Genomic DNA, 22,853 nt, shown 5'->3' on the forward strand with positions numbered 1-22,853 from the left:
TTAACCTCGTGGATCTAAAAACCTTATCTTCCACTGTCACTTTTACTTTGATCATTCCTCTTACCATTTCACTGATATGAGCGTGATAAGATAATGTGCTCCAATTAACCCCGAATAGCTGTGTTCCTGAGAATAATCGTACGGTGGCATTTAGAGAATTCATAACGTATTCTCTTAAACCCATTCGTTGCTACAGACTCTCGGTTCTCGTAATGAGGATAACACCAGATAACCGTATTCAGATGAGCCAAATCTTACAATTCAGAGTTACGATGCTGCTGTTCCTTCAAGTCTCTGAAAATCGTCTAACCCTTGCCAGAAAATACACACATACCTGTCAAGAGAAATTTTATGTGAATGGGGTGGTTATCTTTTTTCCCCAACTGCCATTTATGTTAACTATTGAACCTGAAAATACACAGGCATCAATGAATTTTTGAGCGTTGATGCTTGACTGTTTACCTCCAAGGCCCAAACACCATCCAAATTTAGTCACTGAAGGTCTTATCAGCGCAGCGGGGTTGAGGAAAATACCCAAGGAGAGAGATTTTCTTGTTATCGCCTGGACGTCAGACATTAGGAAGGGGAAAATCAACAATACAACCTGGCCCCAAGTTCTTCAACCTGGCCAGTAGAGGCGTCCGATGGCATCACAGGGCAAGACCGAGCAGTGTTATGATAAAGACATCTAACATTTCCAGGATACAGACGAGACTTTCCCAGCCAGAGAGCCGTCGACCCAACCACACACCATTTTCCAGGGGTCCCTTTGAAATGCCCTCAAGTCTTCCGCTATTCCGATGATACGACCAATTACCGGGCTAATCCATTACACGTGTTCGTTATGAGGGACGAATCTTAGGCTTAATTACAACCTCGGGGAAGTCGGAAATTAGCGAGCATTAATTGGGAAGGCCGAGGCTAAAATTATTGTTCTTCATCTCGGGATTTCTCAACCGTGGAGACTTGAGGTGGGGGAGAGGTTGTTGATGGCCAAGGGGGAAAGAATGCTGAGGAGGTGGCATATGAGGGGGAAATGAAGGAATGCTGAATTAGAAAGCTGAAGGGCTGTGAATAACTTGCACGTAATACATCCTCACTTGGCTTCATGTTGTCGCGTCTCTGCTGAGTTGTACAAAGTGGACCAGAGACTAGCGATCCGAAGTTCTATCTCAGTCTTATAAATTTAATACGATATGATGATTCAAAGTTCATCATGGAAAATCTGCAGTAAGAATTTTTTTCAGAAGTAAATGTCTGGCGCAGCGACCCTCACATGCTCACATAAGCGACAAATCTTTGCCCACACTTACTTGACTAATCTCGGACTCCTTCCCAAGTCCAAATTTACACTTAACCTTGCCCCCATACACCACCATCAACGCCTACACCTACTTACATCAACAAAAATACCGACCTCTTATCCATCCACACTAGCAAGTACTCACATCCTCACTCACCTATACAAACGCAGACTCACATCCTTACTCACTCACACGAACATCACCTAAATTCCCATCCACTACATACACTAACTTGGACACCTACATCCCTACCCACCCACATTAATAGAAACCCACATCTCCATCTTCCCACAGTACCTCAGAGACCCACATTTCTACTCACCCACACTAACTGAAACCCACATTTCCATCTACCCACACTAACGGACACCAACATTCCCACTTACCCACAATAATAGACGCCCACATCCGCACCCGTATACATCACCAGACACCCACATCCCCACCCACATACACTAACAGACACGCACATCCCCACCTACATACACTAACAGACACCCACATCCCCACCCACATACACTAACCGACACGGAAACCCCCACCCATCCAAACTAATCCAGACATAAAGGCACACATTAACACAAATACCCACATCAATCACCCACATCTCACCAATCCACATTAGAACTAACGCCCATATCACCAAAGAACGCCTTCACTCTAACACATCGCCATCCACCCACAGTGACATTTTCATTTCCAACTCCAACAATGCTCAGCTATTCAAGGAGGGAGGAGGAAAAACTAAAGTAAATGAAAAGAAAGGAGAGAGATAAGCCGACGAAGCGGGAAAGAGGAGCAATAGCTTTAGTAAAGAGAAAAGATAAGCTGACGAAAATGGAGAGGCGAAGGAACAACTATATCCAATGCAAAGAAAGAAGAGAGATAATCTGATAAAGAGGGAGAGAGGAGGAGGAATCAACTCCAGCAAATGAAAAGGAGGAGGAGTGATAACATGACGAAAAGGCAGAGAAGAGAAATAACTACACTAAATTGAAAGAAAGAAGAGATAACATGGCTAAGAGGGCGAGAGGAGAGGAAATATCTTCACTAAATGAAATGAAAGAGGAGAGATAACCCGAAGAACAGCTATAACGAGTCATGCTGGCGAAATAAAGGTGCGAGGGTAATAACAGGTCATCCTTCGTCACGTAGGGAATCACCGAAGTCTCTGAGGAGTCTGGCAATGGGAGGAGATGGTCTGGAAAATTGCTTAATGACTCGCTGATGTTTTGCTTTGTCTTCACCGCTGGGATGGAGGAGGATGGTCTTCAGCTGCTATTGTGAAGTGTGTGTGTGTGTGTGTGTGTGTGTGTGTGTGTGTGTGTGTGTGTGTGTGTGTGTGTGTGTGTGTGTGTGTGTGTGTGTGTGTGTGTGTGTGTGTGTGTGTGTGTGTGTGTGTGTGTGTGTGTGTGTGTGTGTGTGTGTGTGTGTGTGTGTGTGTGTGTGTGTGTGTGTGTGTGTGTGTGTGTGTGTGTGTGTGTGTGTGTGTGTGTGTGTGTGTGTGTGTGTGTGTGTGTGTGTGTGTTTGCGGTAGTTCGTGACTCTATGACTCTATCTGCGGAATATGTTTGAAATCAGCAGCGATACAGAGATTTCGTGTGCGACAACGGGACCAGCCAGTTCTATGAATGAAGAGAAACAGCTGAGGTGTCGACTCTCCCTCACTCTACCTGGGTAAGCTTATGGAGGTCAGTCCAGCTTATCTGACCAGACACTCTCCACCCTGCACTTTTTTTTTTTTTTCTGCACCTAACATCCTTTCATCCCCCCTCCCCTTCCCTTCGCCATCATCTCTACCTCTTCCCACTTCCCTCCTCTCTCCTCCGCCCCCTATCTCCCTCTCCCTCCCTCTCCGCCCCCTTCTTCCCCCGCAACTGACCCCTTCTGACCCAGGGCCGGGGTTACGAGCCGTCCGCATATCATTATGACCCGCTGTATATCTCCTGAAGGGTAGGTTCGCCGCCACGTTTCTGAGCTATTGTCTCATCATGTTCCGAACGTACAGCTCCATGTCTCGAGAAATCCTGGGGGGGAAATTTCGACAAACTGTGGGGTGAGCCTGTTTATACTAGTATTTTCAATTTCATAATAAAGTTGTTTCGTACGTGAGACACTGTTAGAACGCCAGGTCGTCTGATCAACACTTATCCGCCGTAAGAGGCACTGAGGGCGAGGTCTGCATGGCCTCCCCCATCACTGTCCCCTAAATCTTCTGAGGTGAGAAAAGAAGAAGTGTAGGAGAGAGACCTGGACACCCCTGAGAGCAGCACATGTAATGAACGGCACCAGGTTGAGACGACATGCCGTTACCTCGTGGTTCTTCCTTATTTCTGACATCCTGTGGTAACAGTCGACGGTTCCTTTACACGTCTGAGCTCCGAAACTAATGAAGCTAAATTCTAACCCACCTGAAAATTAATTTACACAACTATCTGTTTTTGGCAGTTGCCAGATAATCTGAAGGAACAACAGACCCATATTGTATATTTTTAAAAAATAAAAGTTCTGAATTGGAATGAACCCCAGAAAGGCGAATTTCTGAAAAAGCATCACCCGGTGGATTAAATTTAAGGCGAATTCCTGAAAAAGCATCACCCGGTGGATTAAATTTAATCTATTAGGTCATCGACTGCAACTTTCGCACGCATAATGCAAAACGTGTGCTGCGTGAGGTAAGCAGCCAAAACTCTTGTAGCAGTAAAGCGTGGAGGCTCAGCAACTTACACCTCCCTTGATGACGAGTTGCCAGCTTCCTGAGAGTCGTGCTGCTCGCTGATTGATGAAGTGAAGTCAAGCCTGAAAAATGAATTTCTTTTTCGTCGGTGTTTGTTTTCCTAGGAATTCTAACACAAAATAATAACCCTTGCACTCGAGGATTCCGGTTTAGCAATAAAACAACTCTGTCGGGTTATTTTATTGTACAACTATGAAGTACCAGAAGTTAATAACATACACATTTTACGAAAATTCTCATTTCCAGTGAACCTTGTGATATAATCAAATATAATTAAAGTGATGTATTCAATTATAGTATTATTATTTTTTTTTGGTAGTGAGTTTTCACTTTATCACATTCCATAATTCCATCACCTAGGATAAACGCTAGGCTGTGCATAGCCGGTTTGTTTTCATCTGACGGAACTAGGCCACTCCGACAACTCAGATTCTAAGTTGTAGTGTGAGTTTCTATGAGCCTTTGTCATGAGTTAAGAACGAGTCTCCTTGGTTACAAGTCAAATTTATCATTCAATCTGACTAAACTCTGCCATCAACAATGCTGAAAAGTGATTAAGGATCTTTATCAGGTTAAAACAAACGCATAATAATGCTCTACCAGAAAATTAATCAGTCTCTGGTGTACTGTAAAAACCCGGCTACTAGATTACCTCCCTCAATACCACAAAAGTTCCCGTGGCCGTCCCTCTCACCCACACCACATTATACCAAGCCGGGCACGGACACCCTCGTTTGTTTACAGCCAGCCTCTCCTATTTTCGACGTCCCGGGGCTCGAACTTTGAGGCCAGCCATACATACACCATATCGCAGGGCAGGAATTACCATATGGGTATCAGGTAATTATCCTCTATTACCCCGCTTCCAGTTAGGCGGGCTGGGTGGGTTGGCCTCTCATCCATCACCCATACACACCCAGGCGTCAGGAGAAGGCGCGTGCGGGTGTCCATCACCCCACGATCCTGGCTTTTTGTCCGTGTACTTATATGCAAATAGCAGAGGGAGCGAATGGAAAAAATGGGGAGATAAAAGAGAGAGAAACGAGGCTGCCCGGCGATGAGTATAACAAATGACGTGATAATGTTCCCTGACCCGACCCCAGCGGCTGCTTCGCTCCCTCCACCCCTGGAATTTACCCTCAGAGATCGAAGACCGCGTTCGTATGGGCCTGAGAAGCTTTCTAACACCTGTTCCATTCTATTTTTTCTGTATACTCTATTACATCTTAATATTCATTTGTAGTGTTATGTAATTTGTTGTCTTTTAATATCGATATCATCATCATCTGAGGCACCTAGCTCCTACCTAGAAGGCCTCCGGCAGGAGCTAAGTTAGAATTGCTTCCAGGCTACTTTGTCCTCCCAGACCTTCCTCGTTCTCTTAAAACATTCCTCATCGTCCTCTTCCTCTTTCACCAGTTTACTGGTCCACTCGCCTGCCTTACCACAACATTACTTTCAACCTGACTTTAGAACTCCTTTTTTGGCACCTTACCTATTTGAATTCTTTTTGTATGTCCAAATTGTCCACACCATCTCAGTATATTCCTGGTATCAGTACAGGCTGTATAATCCAAAAGAGTATTAAACTGCCCTGTGATGAGTATAAGAGAGAGGTATTAGGGGGACTTCTCAGCCATCAAGAATACGGCCCCGAGTGTCTCACAGACCTCAGAAAGTGGCGTCATAAATCGTGCTGGTCAAACACCCGGCGATTAATCTGCGAGGTGAGGGGTCGCCCTGGGCCTCGTCAGTAGCGTCTCGACTCCCCGAACACGGTGAAATGACCCCTAATGATGGATAGCAGCACTCCCTCACGCGTAACTGATCGGAAACACGCAGTTCCCTTCGCTTGCGGGGTCGAAAAAACTAATCATATATGCAAATTTAGGCTGAAAATGCCCAATTCCTCCTGTACACGAATGTCTGGAGAGCTAAAAAGCCATGACATTGCTACAAGGAAGAATGTGTGTGTGTGTGTGTGTGTGTGTGTGTGTGTGTGTGTGTGTGTGTGTGTGTGTGTGTGTGTGTGTGTGTGTGTGTGTGTGTGTGTGTGTGTGTGTGTGTGTGTGTGTGTGTGTTAAACCGAATACTGGTATGTGTGAAGACAAAGTCTTCGAAACATCACTTCATACAAAGGGTTTTAACTAACTTACAGATAAAGAATTCTGCATTACAGGTAACACCAATCATAAATTGTTGATTGGTGACCGTATGCGTGAAGGTAAGCATATTATACAAAAGATATATATACACAACATAATCTTAACCCTTTCTAATCGACGACGTATTAAATATTTTGTTCTTGTTATCCCCATGCGATTATACTCACTTCGGGACAGACTTTTCGAAGCGGAGGGATTAATACAGTCTTAGTTACCCCTTCACTGCAACAAGTGGTGATCAGGTGGTTACAGAACTTGTTTTTAGTTGACAAAACGTGCCTTCGATCCCATGCTGGGACACAGAATAGCTTGAGATAATTAATTTCGTTAAAAGAGACTATACTACCCTTGCACAAGACCCACCGATACTTAAGAAAAAAAAAAAACCTCCGCTAATACGATCACATTACTTTTCAATGAGACAGCTTTGGCGTGTATTCAAAAGGGACACTGAATGTTAGTGCCTAAGTGGCGATATGTAAAGGTGTGACACATGTAGAGGACTGCCTGGCTTCGGAGAATGAACTCTTATGTCCCAAGTGAGACACATCAGAACAAATCCGAAAAAATGGCCTGGGGGAAGCAAGAAGAATTCAATATATCCAGGGATTTAAAGGGTTAAGCTTAAGTGAGTTTATAAATACGAATACAGACCCATTCACACTCACACACACACACACACATACTGCGGCCATGACTATGGCACCACGAAAAGCAGTTACGATCAACACCATCGTGGCCGTAAAGGAGTGCGACCATCCCCTACGGAGACGGCTCCGGCACCCTAGACAAACACTTGGCCTTAAACACCCGAGTATTACTGGTCGTTCGGTGGGACCCCTGGCACGCGTCTCACCTTGCTTCTGGCCACGTTCGACCCACACTCTGCCCCACCCTACTTCTCCACACTACACCCTCCCCCACCGAACCCCACCGCACCCCATCTCACCGCGACTCAACACCCACTTTTTTACTGCTAACTCTATGCCCCACCCAACTACCACTTACATTTTTTACAGCATGTTCTCTGCCCCACCCCATCCCTTCCTAACACCCACTTTTGACAGCCCACTCTCTGACCCATTACATCTCACCACCCACCTTTTTTACACAACATTCTTTGCCCACTCTACTCTGTTCCACCTCACCATCCACTTGTTTGCTGCCCATTTACTGTCTCGCCTAACCCCATCCATCATCTACTGCTCACTCTTTGCCCCATCTCATCACACAAGTCGAATGAAGTAGCCTGGTGGTAGCTAGAATTAACTAATAAGGACGCCAATTGGGGAGGTAATTCGAGGTTGGGTATATCCACTTCATTACGGAAGATTTACACAATACTGAATAATACCTAATAATACCCAAAATGAAATAAGACGTCCTCGCACTGGTGGTAATAGTGGAAATAGATTCTAACTCCTTAATCATGAAATTTCTGTCCGATGTTTAACAAAATCGTCTGGTGGCTGCAAAAATGCAACGTAAAATGAAGTCGTCGCACGGAACGGGTTGACTCCTCCCATCTGCCTATCTTAAAATCATCTGCCCACCCACCCAAACACCCGTCCAAACCGCCTACTCGTCCATCCTTAGGACCCCCACTCACCCACTTGTATTAAGATCTGAACCTATCATCCTCCATTCACCACAACCACCTCTATTCACAGCATTAAAAACACCATTTGTCTGTCTGCATCATCACTCACTCACTCACCCGTCTAAACCTCAAGACAGTATCCCACCCAGTACCCAGCCACCCACCAAAACCACCCCTCTCCCAAGACTTCATCTCGTCCATTTGCCTATCCACATCATCACCCGCCGCCCACCCACCCACTCACCCGTCAACCCGCCCACCTCTCGTCCACCCTCAAGACCTCCCACTCTCCGCCCCACCCCGACCCCAGCCAGCTCACCCCTACCCCTACCCATCCGCCCATCCGTCTTGTTAGTTTTCTCTTTTTCGTCGTTGAATATATACTGCTTTTGTTTCAGCCTTCCCGCTCGGCCACGATGCTCTCTTGCTTGCCCTCTCCCCCCCCCCATCTTTCTTTCTCTCTCTCTCTCTCTGCTCCCCCCAGCCCATCCTTCTTTCTGTCGGGATTTCATTTTTATTTTGCTTGCTTTGTCGTGTATGATTACTTGCTGTCGCTAATATCATGATCACGCCCCTGTACATATATGCATTCCACGACACACACACACACACACACACACACACACACACACACACACACACACACACACACACACATGCTTGCTTGGGCTAGAGTACACACATGTTCATCAGAGGGAACACATAGTGTACAGTGCCTTGTTCTCCATAATTTTTGTCTATCTCCCCCCCTTCTCTCTCTCTCTCTCTCTCTCTCCCTCTTCCTGCTTTTCTGTCCTTGTCTTTAACTGATAGAATAGATTTGTAAGTTATAATCTTCCTTATACCAAACAGCCGCGAAAGGATCAACAGGTCTGTTGCTGTTTGCTTTCCTCTGTACTTTGTACTCCTTTATATTCTCCCTTTCTCCCCTTCTCGCTCTCCCACCCTCAGTCTACTTCTCCTTTTCCCCCTCCCTCCCTTCTCGTCTCTTCCTCCCTCCCTCCCCCTCTCCCTCTCCCTCCCCCTCTCCCTCTCCCTCTCCCTCCCCACCCCTCTCTCTCTCTCTCTCTCTCCTCTCTCCCTCCCCAGCACTCCCTCCCTACCTCCATCCCACTCCCTAACCTACACCTTCTCCTCCTCTCTACCAAATTTCTCTGCCTGCCTCACCCTCCTATCCAAGTCTTTCCTGGATCCCCCTCCCAAACCGGTTCTACTCACGGTTCAAAGGTCATTAGCGCTCTGCATAACAATCCCCCCTCTCCTTCTCTCTCTCCCCCTCTCCCTCTCCCCCATTCTTACATTCGTTCTCTCCCTCTCCCCCCCTCCCTCCCTCTTCCTCCGCCTTCCCCTCTCTCCCACTCTTCCTTTCCTTCTCCTCACTCTCTCCCTCTTCAACCTCCTTCCCCTCTCTTCTGCTCTCCCTTCTCCCCCTCTTTTCTTCCTACCCTCCATTACCACTACCGTTCCTCTCTCCCCCCATCTCCTACAGTCTCTCCCCCTCTATACACTATGCATTCTCTCCTCTACTCCTATCTTTACCTCTTCTCTTTCCCTTCCTATTCCCCTTCAATACTCGTCACTGTTCTCCCCCTACACTTCCATCTCTCCCACGCTCTTTCCCTTCCTCTTCCCCGCTCTTCCTCACTCAATTTCCTCCTGTTCCCTTCTCTTTTCCTCTCTCTTCACCTTCTTCTTCCTCTTCCGTCCTTTTTCCCCTCCCTCTTTCCTTCTTTTGCCGGGTCTTCTTCCTCCTCTTCCTCCCTCCCCTTTGACCTGCTCTACCCATCCTTCTTAGCGCCTCTTGCTTACCCTTTTCCCCTTCCCTCCTTCTCTCCTTCTTCCTCTTCATTCAGTCTTTCCTTCCCCTCACACCTACCATTCCCCCTTTGCAACCCCCCTTTCCTTCTCTCTCTCCCACTATCCATTACATTCCCCCTCTCCTCCTCCTCCTCCTCCTCCCCCTCTCCCTCCTCCTCCTCCTCCTCCTCCTCCCCTTCCGAGCTGAGTGATGGTTTGGCAATTAGTTATATCACTCAGCCTTGTTCATTTTGCCCTCAGTGGGTTGATGGCAAGGCAGGAGACGAAGGGTAAATAAGTGGGATGGAAAGGTAAATAGGGGTGAGACAAATAGCTTGGGTGAGAGTGGTGATCAGGTGGGGAGAAGAGAGAGAGAGAGAGAGAGAGAGAGAGAGAGAGAGAGAGAGAGAGAGAGAGAGAGAGAGAGAGAGAGAGAAGAAGAAGAGTTGACCAGACGAAGAGTGGAGGAAAAAAAGGAAAAAAAGACATTGCATTCAGACCGGCCGCCAAGTGAAAGCGAATAAAATCGGTATCAGCATCTGTCTTTTTGCTTGGCGTCTTTTTGTGTATTTATCTGTCCATCTGTGTGTACGTTTGCCGACTCCCCCTGTCCGTTGCCCTGTCCCTGCCGCCTGCCTCTCTGTGTACCAATTTCTCTCGCCCCTGTCCGCCCCCAAGCGCCGTGGACCACCTGCCTCGATCAGCCGCGCCCTAGGGACACTCATACCAAACTAGGGGTGAACTGACATCTCCAAGGGCGCCAGTGTCATAGGCAGAAGTGTCAAACATGGCCGGAGCACCGAGACTCGTACCATCGTCGTCTTGTCTGGCACATTTTCCTTATCAGTTTCTAAGGCTAGTTACCACTCTCAGGCTCAATTCAGACCCAGCTTCACCCTCATGCTAAACAAAATCGTCTGGTGTTGGCCCAAACATAATGCTTGGGTTGATGGGGCTATGATGGTTCCCAAGTCTCACTCTCATTTAAATATAATCCTCTGATGTTTGCAGGAATAAGCTAGGATACTAGAGTGATCACGGTCATGAGAGTGACTTTGTAAGGTATTTACTGACGTTAATATGAAAAGACTAAATTACTAGAACTGTCCCAGTCATGCGAGTTATTCTGTACCGTACTTACAGACGCTATGTAGATATCAAAAAGACATGCCAAATCTACAAAAGAATATTAATGCGTAACATGCAACTAAAGATATGGGACCGAATTTCTAAGTTCTCTTCAGCTTATAATGTATAAGACCTCTTCATATATTTTAAGCTTCGCTCAATTATACAGCAACCAAACATTTCACACTGAGACTCTATAATCCGTGATCTTGGGCCATATTTATAGAATTTTTGTATCTTTTTAAGTCATGTATAAGGCAGTTTGCTTAAACTTGAATGTTCGCTCATACAGCCGCCAAACACTTCACACCAAAACTGGAGTGAATGTTCAAGTGTATAAAGGAGGAAAAATTAAACGACTTGTGAAAATTATTCACCCATCGTCGAATTAATGCTTCCCAGCGGGCTGTTCAGAAATCAAGCATGACGAACAACGAAGTATTAACTACAGTATTAAACTAGAAAACACTTAGAGAGCGCATATCTCCGCCAATGCCACTGTCATTAAAAATGATCCATATCCGGATCCGTGGATATAGGATCCGGATCCTGATCCACGCCAAAATTAAATCAATTCTTTTCCGGCCCATAGCCCACCTTTCCATAAAATTACATTGAAATTTACTGAGAACTTATGAAAATATTGTCCGGGATACTTCGGATCCGGATCCTCCCCCAAATATAATCATCTCTTCCTTGACCCATGACCCACCCTTCCACACAATTTCAGCAAAATCCGTTCATAACTTTTTGAGTAAGTTGCTGACAGACTGACAAACAAACAGACACACAAATCAATAAACACACAAACAAACAAACGTGGGCAAAAACACAGCCTTGGCGGAGGTAATAATAATGTAAAAAAATGAACCCAAATGTCAGTCAGGTTTCAACGAGCACCACATTTTATGAATGATATGCCTGAAGCTACATACGTTTACCAGGAAAACGTAACAATGTACCTGAGACGAGACTAAAGAGGAACATTTTAATGACAGACCATGTGGAGTAAATAAAGCTTAACTACTCCAGGGAAGCACTTTAGCATGTATGATCTATTATAACAAGTCATACTGATTTCTGCGCATATAAATTTCAAGTAGGAATAAAGATCAATAATTTTATATATTATGGCGTCAGGGTGTTGGCAGTAACTCAAGAGGGTGACTGGGGGAATGCAGAGGCGGTGCGAGACCCAGCCAGTGACCCTTGACTTACAGGCAACTCTCTCGCTCCCACACATTAGGCAATCAGTCGATTTATTACTCTTGTTTATTAGGGTTTCACGCCTATATAAGCGGCGGTAAATGCTTAGATGCTGTGAAGAAGAAATGACTTTGCCAAGAATTTTCCTTGTAATGGTTTGCGAAAGTACTTCTCTTTAGAGAGTAGGGCAGGCTCAGTTATTTAATCGGATTACTACCGTCATGGCAGATTGGTTATCATTGCCCGTCAGCGCCGGGTTTCGAATTCTCTTGGGGACTGCTGGTGCCACTTGACTCAAGCATCAACCATTTGTGGGTTATTAGGTAAACTTGCCTACGGTAACACCTAAGGTTGTGATATTCTGACTGATGCAGTGGCCTTGTATCCCAGGACAGTGAGTGAATGAACCACCACAAAGTTAAGAACCTAAGGTGTAGGAATGTGCATCGCTGCGATGAGTCTCATGGCGTTTGCCTGGGTCTTAATTTATCACCAGACGACCTTATTCAGCAAAGGCAAAACTTCTGACCCAATGAAGGATTAAGAATTAGGTTAACGGAGACTCTGTAGCCCATTCACTGTATGAGGTTCCTCTTAGGTGTGGAAAAATCTTCAACTGGCCAAAATGGGATATAAAAATCGCAATCCTAGTGAAAAGGCTAAACTAGTTCCGCCAGCAGTGAAAGTCAGTCATGTAAGGAAGTATCAGCAAGAACAGTTACGACTGTATTCACGTGGACTTCTTAGTATTTCTCGTAACTTTTCCTTACCACTTTATGCCTGCATATGGCACATCATCAATCTCTTGTATGCTACTTACTAAAATAATACTGCAATTTTAAATCACATAATTAGTGTACATAAGAAAACCAGGGGCTAAAACGCAAAATAATTATCTAAGGAAGAGGTACAGTACTATAAGGGTCTCTGATGTGATGTACCGTGGGTCCGTCGTGTAGCTGCAGAGTACAGACCTGATACCGTCATGGATGTCTGGGAGGTTCTTTTGTACTTGACTAATATGCTTGGGTTATCTCTATAGTGAACAGAAAGTACAGTGTGACTTAAGAATTATGAAACTTAGCAATTTCGCTGTTACTCCCTTATGTACGATGACTTATTTTCTTACAGACTATTACACTCAATAAAGGCCAGAAGAGACTACGTCGTGACTCCCCGTACTGAGAAGCTACAATATTACCATTAAATAAGTGTTCAATCTTGACAAAATAAGATGCTTAGATGACATTTATATTCCTGCAACCGCGAGACGATTTCATTCAGCACTGGTAGTTCAGAGAATCCAGGCAGCGTAGGTACGGTCGAAAGGAGTAAATGAAGGTTAAGATAAAGGAACCCTCTCTGTTGCTTGCCTGGGGTGTTTGGCAGGCATGTGCTACTGCCACACGATTTGAATTAGCGATCGTAATTAAGGGACTAATTAATGCAAGCAGAATTAACTAGCAGACCCTAGGTGGCGGGAAAGAAATCGAATCAGAGCAAAGCATGTGGGAGGGACAGGTCAGTCGAACCTTCCTGTTGATTGCTGCGAGTGATGGATAGGTGTGTGTGTGTGTGTGTGTGTGTGTGTGTGTGTGTGTGTGTGTGTGTGTGTGTGTGTGTGTGTGTGTGTGTGTGTGTGTGTGTGTGTGTGTGTGTGTGTGTGTGTGTGTGTGTGTGTGTGTGTGTGTGTGTGTGTGTGTGTGTGTGTGTGTGTGTGTGTGTTATTGAAAGCACCCCAGCAAGACCCCAGACAAACTGGCTGTCGTGTATCGGAAGACAGCAACAGGGCGGCGTGTTTACGGGTAGGACAGGGGGGTGATAGCGGCGAAGGGCTGGTGAGTGTCATCTGAACCACCACACTGCATCCATCCACCGCCGCTCCACATCACACACAACAACTCCACACTCCCGCCTATCTCTCCACACACACACGACAACTCCACACTCCCGCCTATCTCTCCACACACACATGACAACTCCACACTCCCGCCTATCTCTCCACACACACAAGACAACTCCACACTCCCACATGCTGTATCCACCCACCACCGCTCAACATCGCTACAGGATAGCTCTACACCTCGCCAGCTTCCTCACATCACAAGACAATTCCACACTCCCGTCTTGTGTGTCCATCCACCAACGCGCCACATCACGATTCGACAACTCTACACCCCGGCCTACTTCTCCACATCACACACAACTCCACACTCTCGCTTGCTACATCCGTCCACCACCACTCCACATTACGACAAGACAATTCCACTCTCCTGCCAGCGACATCCATCCAATAACGCTGTACATCACAATACAACTCCACACGCCTGCCTGCCTCTCCACAACACCACAAGACAACTTAGCACTCCTGCCTGCTGCCTCCATCTACCACTGCTTCACACCACAACAGTACAACTCTACACTCGAGCTTGCCTCTTCACATCACCACTGATCTCCCCGCCTGTAGCATCCGTCCACCATCAATCCACTCTACTCTCATCACTGCCACTATAAGCTCCCTCCTCCATCACTTCATATTTCCAAGGTGCACGAAAATCTGAGGAGAGGAGCAAACACACTGATGATATATTCAGGATATAGTACAGGTGGTCAAAGATATAATCAAAATCAGCCACAAGATACTAAGTCCTGACAACTCGCCACGGGAGGTTAAAATCTCCCGAAATACATGAAAACTGAAAGCATCACCCATGCCTTAAAAATGAACCTATATAAGTATTTATAAGCCAAGACGGTCCCTGCTTACCGATGCACTGTTTCAGCTTTACCAGGGACCATTCTTAGTAACAGTACACTAGTCATGCTTTTCACACCCAGTAACTCTCTAACAGTCCCTTTTTCCTGGGTGTATGTATGTATGTAGGTAGGTAGGCAGGTAGGTATGAGGTGGGATGTGGGTGAGGGCTACCTTTTCGGGAGCGGTCCAATTTTTTGTCTTGATCAAAATAAGTGAAGATCGATTTACTGACAAGAAAAATTAAAATTTTTAATCCTTTTACCATGGAAAATTATGCAAACGTATAAGTAAATATATACACTGCTTCGCACACACACACACACACACACACACACACACACACACACACACACACACTATAAGATTAGACAAAAGAAAAGGAGGCAGAGCAACACGAACCTAGCTCAGATCCTGCATACTACAATTATGAAACACACACACACACACACACACACACACACAAACTGGACTTCACTGGAATTCTCTCTTCTCTCCTCAGGGGGCGAGAATAATCAGATGATATCCTATGCTTATACAGAGCGCTGTCCTGTACACACTTTGCCTCACCTGAAACCACTGCCAGAGATAACCCAGCCAGGCAGGGGGATAAACGTATTTGCCATATTATCTACGAGTGATGACCTAACATAACCTTTCACGCGCAGCCCAATGTTTTTTTTTACAGTTATCTCAGAGCAATAAATTTTCAAAACAAACTGACCCCGAAGACTACAGGATATACTAGAGTGTCACATGTAGGTTTGTTCAGTAGTTGGACATTAGATCACTCTACCAACTCCTCATATTTTCCATTCACTTCCTGAGTTGACCCAACTTGCTATCAGTCATAAAACGTTTTGTATGACAGTCACTGTACCTTCCTGAAATGAAGGTAACTGTGTGTGTGTGTGTGTGTGTGTGTGTGTGTGTGTGTGTGTGTGTGTGTGTGTGTGTGTGTGTGTGTGTGTGTGTGTGTGTGTGTGTGTGTGTGTGTGTGTGTGCACTCATGTTTTGTTAGAATTCAGAAAAGGACGTTACACAAGCATTTCCGAGTATACAGCTGGGCAGCTGCAGCAAAGGGGGTACAACTTCTTCTATAAATACGATACGTATGAGTGACTAAGAGTTTCTGGTAAGATTGTAAGATCATGTTACGATATCTCCTAGGTCATTTGGAATATGACTAAAATGTGCGTCTGGGTGAATCTACCATCGTCGTCAGACCTGCTGCCATGAACTAGACTTGAAACTGTCTCCGAATTACTTGACCTAATTATACAAATACAGGGATCTGTGCAGCAAAATAAAAAGTAAAATATGTTACACTTCCAAGGGCTCGCCAATCAAGCCTTCAGAAATCCTTATGCTGTACACAGATAAATTTTTCGGTTCCTCTCGCCGTCTCCACGTGGGAACAAGGGGTCAGGATATGATGATAACGATGACAATGACGATAACGTTGATGACGACGGGGACGACGATGAAGAATGATCAGCAATTTCTATGCTACAACGTGAGAGCAAATACCTTGTTAATTTTGAGAGGCGAGATGACTTTGGCCTTTAGGTAACGAGGTCGCTGCGTTGCCCCGAGCCTGGCCCTTCTCTGCCTTGTCATTAATTAGTCTTAGGCGCCGCTCCCAGGCCTTCCCATCACGTTGATCCCTCTGGCATTTATAACGCTTTCACTACGATGATAATGTTCATCTGTTATTTGCTAATACCAGACGATTTTTTCTTTCAAATTAGGAAGAAACCCAAGCAGATGATTCCCGCAAGTGCAAGACGCTTTTTATCTATCTACCTATATTAAAAATTACACATACATAAATACTGTATGCGGAGAAATAGCGCGCAGATTCAAATTTAGACTCTTGATGTGTGCATGCGTGCCTTGCCTGCCTGTGTGTGTGTGTGTGTGTGTGTGTGTGTGTGTGTGTGTGTGTGTGTGTGTGTGTGTGTGTGTGTGTGTGTGTGTGTGTGTGTGTGTGTGTGTGTGTGTGTGTGTGTGTGTGTGTGTGTGTGTGTGTGTGTGTGTGTGTGTGAAACTGCATACGAACATAACACTAAGGCTAGCCCACCAGAATCTGAAAATACAGCCTCAGCTCCTCCACTCCACTGGCCGCGATGACATACGACGCCCGACAAAGCCCCGTGGACGCCGACTCCCCCTTCGCTAAGCGAGTAATCACGAGACTCGTTACGGAATGAAAGAGAGGCAAAGCGAGTCCTCACGAGCCCGAGAAGAGGACGAAAGGGGAGTTGAGGCGACCGCTATATCCTCTCGCGTTGGACTGATCTGTATTCTTGTTGGCAGAGGAAACAACTCAACACTTATTCCTTGGCAATTTATTCAGCACACAGTACCTTTATACCCTCTTTTGTTTCACTGAAATAAACTGCAACGACAAAAAAATAAAGTAGCCAGTAAACAGTGTAATATAAAAGCAGAAAAAGAAGTGTAAACCGCAAAAAAAGAAGCACTGCGAAGCCTCCAATGCTATCCAGAATGCGGAGCTGAACGATGGGGAGAGAACCGCGATAACGTGCTCCAGTGAACCAATAAATCACGCTGAAGAAGACCCTCTGCTTTCTCGGCATGGAGGAGGAGGAGGACGGTGCAGGAAGGGATTGGGACTCCTAAGGGGATCATCTTCCTAAATGTATTTCAAACTAAAGCTTGGAGTGGTGGTTACAAGGGACTAATTTTGTACCTTCCTGCTTCTGTTCTGGATCCCCCTACGCTATTTAAATGGGACTGAGGGTCAAGACTATAAAGTAAACCTTGTCAAAATATAAAATCATCATCATCATAATCATTCACCCCTAATAATAACAGTTTCAGAAATATACAGTGACATATATCTATATATCTTTCTTCACAGTGTCGTGGTGACACAAGTGGCTGTATTATTCACACATATTAAAACTGTACTTACTGTGAGGAAAATTATCGTTACACCAGAAACATACACAATCATTATGATGGCATAATTTACCCAAGGTACCAAGTATGATAAGGAAGTACGTACAATATGCTGTATTTCCAATACCCTAAATTTAGCACTGGCTACATGATTAATCAATTAATTGCACTTATTTGTATGAATGAATTTCTGTTCTTCAACAATGATTCATAATATACTTGCATCTTAAGAATAAAAAAGCATACTAAGGATCAACACAACTGTCTTTAAAAAAGGAGAAATTCGTAACTAATTAGATGCAAACGAAGCCAAGTGCATTTCAATGGGACAATAACTTTCTCATGAACCTACGATTAATTATATTACTGTATTTACATAGGTATTTTTTAACAAATTTATTGCTCCACAATTCTCCAGTATATATATATATATATATATATATATATATATATATATATATATATATATATATATATATATATACACACACACACACACTGCCTCTCCACATCCCAGTTATACCACCATGGTCACCTGACCTTTGGTGTTAGTCAGGTCACGGGCAGGTGGCCTCCCTACCCGGTGTTTGTTGCCCCACACGCATTCCAAACACAACAGGTCAAGCCAGGTCACCTCTTGCATATGCTCTTCTTGTGGGTACCGTTTCTATTATTCCTTATATGACTGAACTCATTGGTTCTTACGAGGACTTTTTTTTTTTCTGTCTGTTAGTTTTAACCTTTAAACCCTTGGGTATTCCTTTTTCATTTTCCTTTGATTAAAATTATGCAATTTTACTCGCCACTATGAAACTTCCGGAAGTCTTTCGATTAAACTTTTTTCTTGATTTCTCCTTTAAATCTCTGGCTGACCTCAAATGATTTTCCTCGTCACCATGAAACCCTCTAAGATCTGAGGGCTAACATGCCTGTCTCGTATCGATGAAAATGTAATTAAGAACTAAAAGGATACTTGTCTTAAAAATGCTTCCCTGATATATAAGTGAAACTAAAAATAAGTACGAAAGCAATGAACTGAGGTGATTTCCCGGCGCGAGAGAGAACCCCAAGTATAGCACATTGTCGTGAGGCACGCACGCTGACAGGACAAGACGACACAGAGTCACGGTTGGAGAAGGAAAACGGTCGTGAAGAAAACTTTGTGGAGTCCGACACCACTCTGATGTCCTCTTAACCCCATCATTATCACAAGCACTCTGATACTCTGATTTCAGCTAACGCAAGACGATTTCGTTCAGCTAAGAGTGTCAGAGCACCGCAATGTTAAGAATGCTACCATTAACCCTCTAATGGTCGGCATAACTCTAGTGCTTTATTCAAGCTAGCGACAGATGATTTTATTCAGTTGAGAGTGCGTCAAAGGAGCCTGAGAGTGTTAATGTCTTCAGTTCACCAGCTCACACTCGCCAGTCGTAAAACCAGGGAACTGTACTCTGATTTTATTTCCGTTTACTTAATTCTCGATACCGCTAGACAGTTTCAGTCAGTTGGGAAAAATCTCTCGTAAAGAAAGGGATAAGGTGCTTATCCCCCATTATCCCCCTTCAGTGCTTTGACGTCTACGTAATTTTTTTTTGCAAAAGCCGTACGAGTTTATTCAACTTGGGGGAGACTCTGGACCTGAAGGAGTTCAGTACAATTTGCTATTTGCTTTAACCTGATAGGTATGATGAAGTCTTTTATTTTTATTTATTTATTTATTTACTTTTTTTTTTTTGCCGTCATGAGATGATTATAATCACATTAAAAAGATCTCCCGTTGTGACGATAATAAGAACCATCGCAATTAAACTCTTCTTTACAACGCTTTTTAGATATTATTCTTGCTACGGCCAGACAACTTTGCTCAGGTGAGGGGAGACTCCTTATAGTGATGGAGTTATATACCATATGGGGTGTGAGCTACATGGCCACTGTCGTCGCATCCACTTCCTCAACACCGAGCCGACAGGGTATAAAACAAATTCTAACCATTACTGGGTAAGCTGGGGCGATCTGTTAGCGGCGGGGGGAGCAGCATAAGGCATCAGTACCGGACCGGCCGCTGGATCTGATATGCATAACCTCACTGACCCGTGGGATCCGAAGGCGTTTGATGGGGACGCGCGATACTCTTTTGTCTCAACGCCGAAGGTGATTGAGTTGCTGCTTTTGCCCTCCCGCCTGGCTGCCATTTTCGAGTTAATGACGGTAAATGACCACGGCACGACGACCCCACAAAGGCAGCCCTTGAAAAGACCCGAACTTCGAGATAAGAGAGGAGAGCGGCTCATAACCGGAGATAAGACGGTAATGCCCCAATACCTCCAGACAATGGGAGGGCGAGGGCTGGGATTGCCTCGTGCGCGGCAGCCAGTCACAGTCCTTCATGCAGAACCTCGAGAGAAGAAAAGCACGTGTGTTATATTGCCCGCAGAACCATTGTGCAGAGGGATAATAGGCTTTACAGAAATGGGGTGTAAAATTGCTTTCCTCCCATCATCGCATCAAAGCCTGCTGCTGGCGAAGGCATCGTAAATTGGAGTTGTAAATGTGGCTGAGAGTTTTCGTCGGATATTTATGGTTATTGGGAAGTTACGCGTTCGACAAGAGAGCATATATTGAGTCCAACTGACCGGCCGTGTGTGTTGGGCTGTGTTTAAGAAAGAATATTTGTTTCTTTTTTTAGGAATGATGCATAGTTAAAATTTATCACATGTTTAAGCATATTTATTTTACAAGATCATTATACTTACAGCTATATTTTTGACAGTTGCTTTTTTCTGTGATAAATATTTCTTACAAGCAATGAATCGTAAAAATTTAACATGCATTTATGTGCTTATTTTACAAGCTCAACATTCTTTTTTATAACAGTTTCTTTGGATGATAAAAAAAAAAAGTACCGTAAAAAGATAACGAAAAATCTAGTGCATGAATACTGGCATTGTCGGTAAACGCTCCAGTTATCATTGTCTGGGCGTACGGACATGCAGGCCAGGTCGGTCGGCGCCTTTTCGTTCTCTCGTTTTTCCAAGAGTTCGATAAGGCGTTATTTCGACATGCCCGGGAAAGATTTGTCTCGCCGGAGCTGCCCTTTCCTTTACAATATGGGGGCGATGGGAAGGGTAGATAAGCCTGACTTGTGAGGTCAATTTGCTTATCGTGACCTGGCTAGCTAACTAATATGGACTTGGTGGCTTACTCGCCTGACCTCTGCCGGTGCGGGACTTCAAGACGTCACGGGAGACTGATCCCTGGCCGCCGGAGTTAATACGATTACAGAATTGCTGGGCTTAACCTCTCCATCCAGCTCGTCAGGGCAGGTAAGCGTGAATCTGCTTGAGTCCACAGAATTTTTGTCGTCTGGGGATATTCAAGCATTTATATCTGAAATCAAACACTGATAATGATACTACTGATGATAGCGGCGATAGAGGCCATGATCAAGTCCACAAAATTCCGTTGTCTGGTATTATCAAGAATTAGTGGGTAAATTAGAGACCTGATAAGGCTAGCACTGATTATGAAGACGAGAGCGGCCATGATGTAGGTGTTTTTGATGGCGATGATAAGAGAAACATCGGTCATCAGGGCAAAATCTGAGTCACTCTTTCTCCGCGTCCGGGTACATGCCAGTATTAGTGAGATTTTCCACGTTGAAGAACCTTACACTTACTCTCAACTGGACAAGACAAATGCCGGCCTACGTACTCATTATACAATTTTCTGTGCATAGTTTGAAACGAAATCCTATCAGAACTGCCGTCAGGGGGAAGAACGCATTTCCCTCAGCATTTCCCCGTTCGGAAGTTCAAGAGTTTGGAGCATCTCAGACGGCAGTAAAAGTAATAGGTTCCAGGCATTGTCGAGGAATATATGAAACAAACCTAACCAAGTTCTCCAAGTTTTCCATATTCTTAAGGTTAAGTTGTATTTATTATTCCTTTTACATAGTCATTTCTTCACTCAGAGACCATACACTTCACAATCAAATTAAAGTCCACATAAAAAAGAAAAGGCGATTTCTGATGATGATAATAATAAACTTCTATGTAGACTTGTGGAGACTTATTTACATTTCTTTATCATGAATATTTGTTAGGATCTTTGATAAATACAAGCCCGCGGCCGCTCGTCCACTGAGAGAAACCGAGGGAGAAAATTACAAGACACGCGTTGTGGCAGCCGCGCCTTCTCACACGAGCCACAAATGGAGGAGGGCAAACTGGAGTGTGTCTGCCGGGAACAGGGCTCGAGACATTAGCATAACAGCGACACAGAAAGAAAGGGAAGGGGTAGAGGGGGTGAAGGAATGAGGTGGTGGAGAGGGAGTGTTGGGAGTGGGAGAGGGACTGTGGGGAGAGGGAGAGGGTATGGGACGTGGGAGAGGGGAGAGGGGTTATGGGGGGTCAAGGAAAAGGGTGATGGGGGTAAGGGAGAGGGTAAGGGACGAGAGAAGGGAGTAGAAGGAGAGGGAATGGGACGATGGAGGGGGATAGGGGGCGAAGGAGGAGGGCGATGGAAAGGGGATGTGGGGGGCAAATAGGTGTGTGTGTGTGTGTGTGTGTGTGTGTGTGTGTGTGTGTGTGTGTGTGTGTGTGTGTGTGTGTGTGTGTGTGTGTGTGTGTGTGTGTGTGTGTGTGTGTGTGTGTGTGTTACTGCCTTGAGGTATAAGAGGGAAAAATAAGAAAAGGTACGCAGCGGGGCGTCGAGGGGAGGGCGAGGGCAAAGGCAGGAAAAAGAGTAGGCTTGAGGCAGTGAAGATCAGTGAGGCAGAGAGGGGCAGCTGTCAATGCAAATAGGACAATGGCAACACGCAACACACGGCCACTATGAAACGACTCTGCTAGGTTTCTAAAGTTGCTATAAAGATCTCTTGTAATATTTACTTGCTTAAAAGAAAGTTTTTTTTTTTTGTGTGTGTGTGTGCAGGAAGAAAAAATACTAATAGAATTAAAATGCTAAAGCCTGTTACCGTACTCCGCGCATGGAAAACTCCAAAGCATGTTTATCCATCTGCAGTGCATTTCCCTACACATTTTTCTTACAGATTTTGTTCCATGCCTCCTATGACAGTGCAATATGCTAACATTCGGCGATATAACCTTTTCACTATGAAGCCATTAATAAAAATTATCGATCTCTACAGCATTTTATTCACCTTGCAAGAGACTTTTCGAACTGGAGTGGTTAAATACACTTTACCAGAAGGTAGTCTCTTCAATACTCA

Source organism: Coenobita brevimanus, chromosome 91 (genome assembly GCF_032717465.1).
Source record: "Coenobita brevimanus isolate Jiangsu-jjx chromosome 91, ASM3271746v2, whole genome shotgun sequence".
Lineage (NCBI taxonomy): Eukaryota > Metazoa > Arthropoda > Malacostraca > Decapoda > Coenobitidae > Coenobita > Coenobita brevimanus.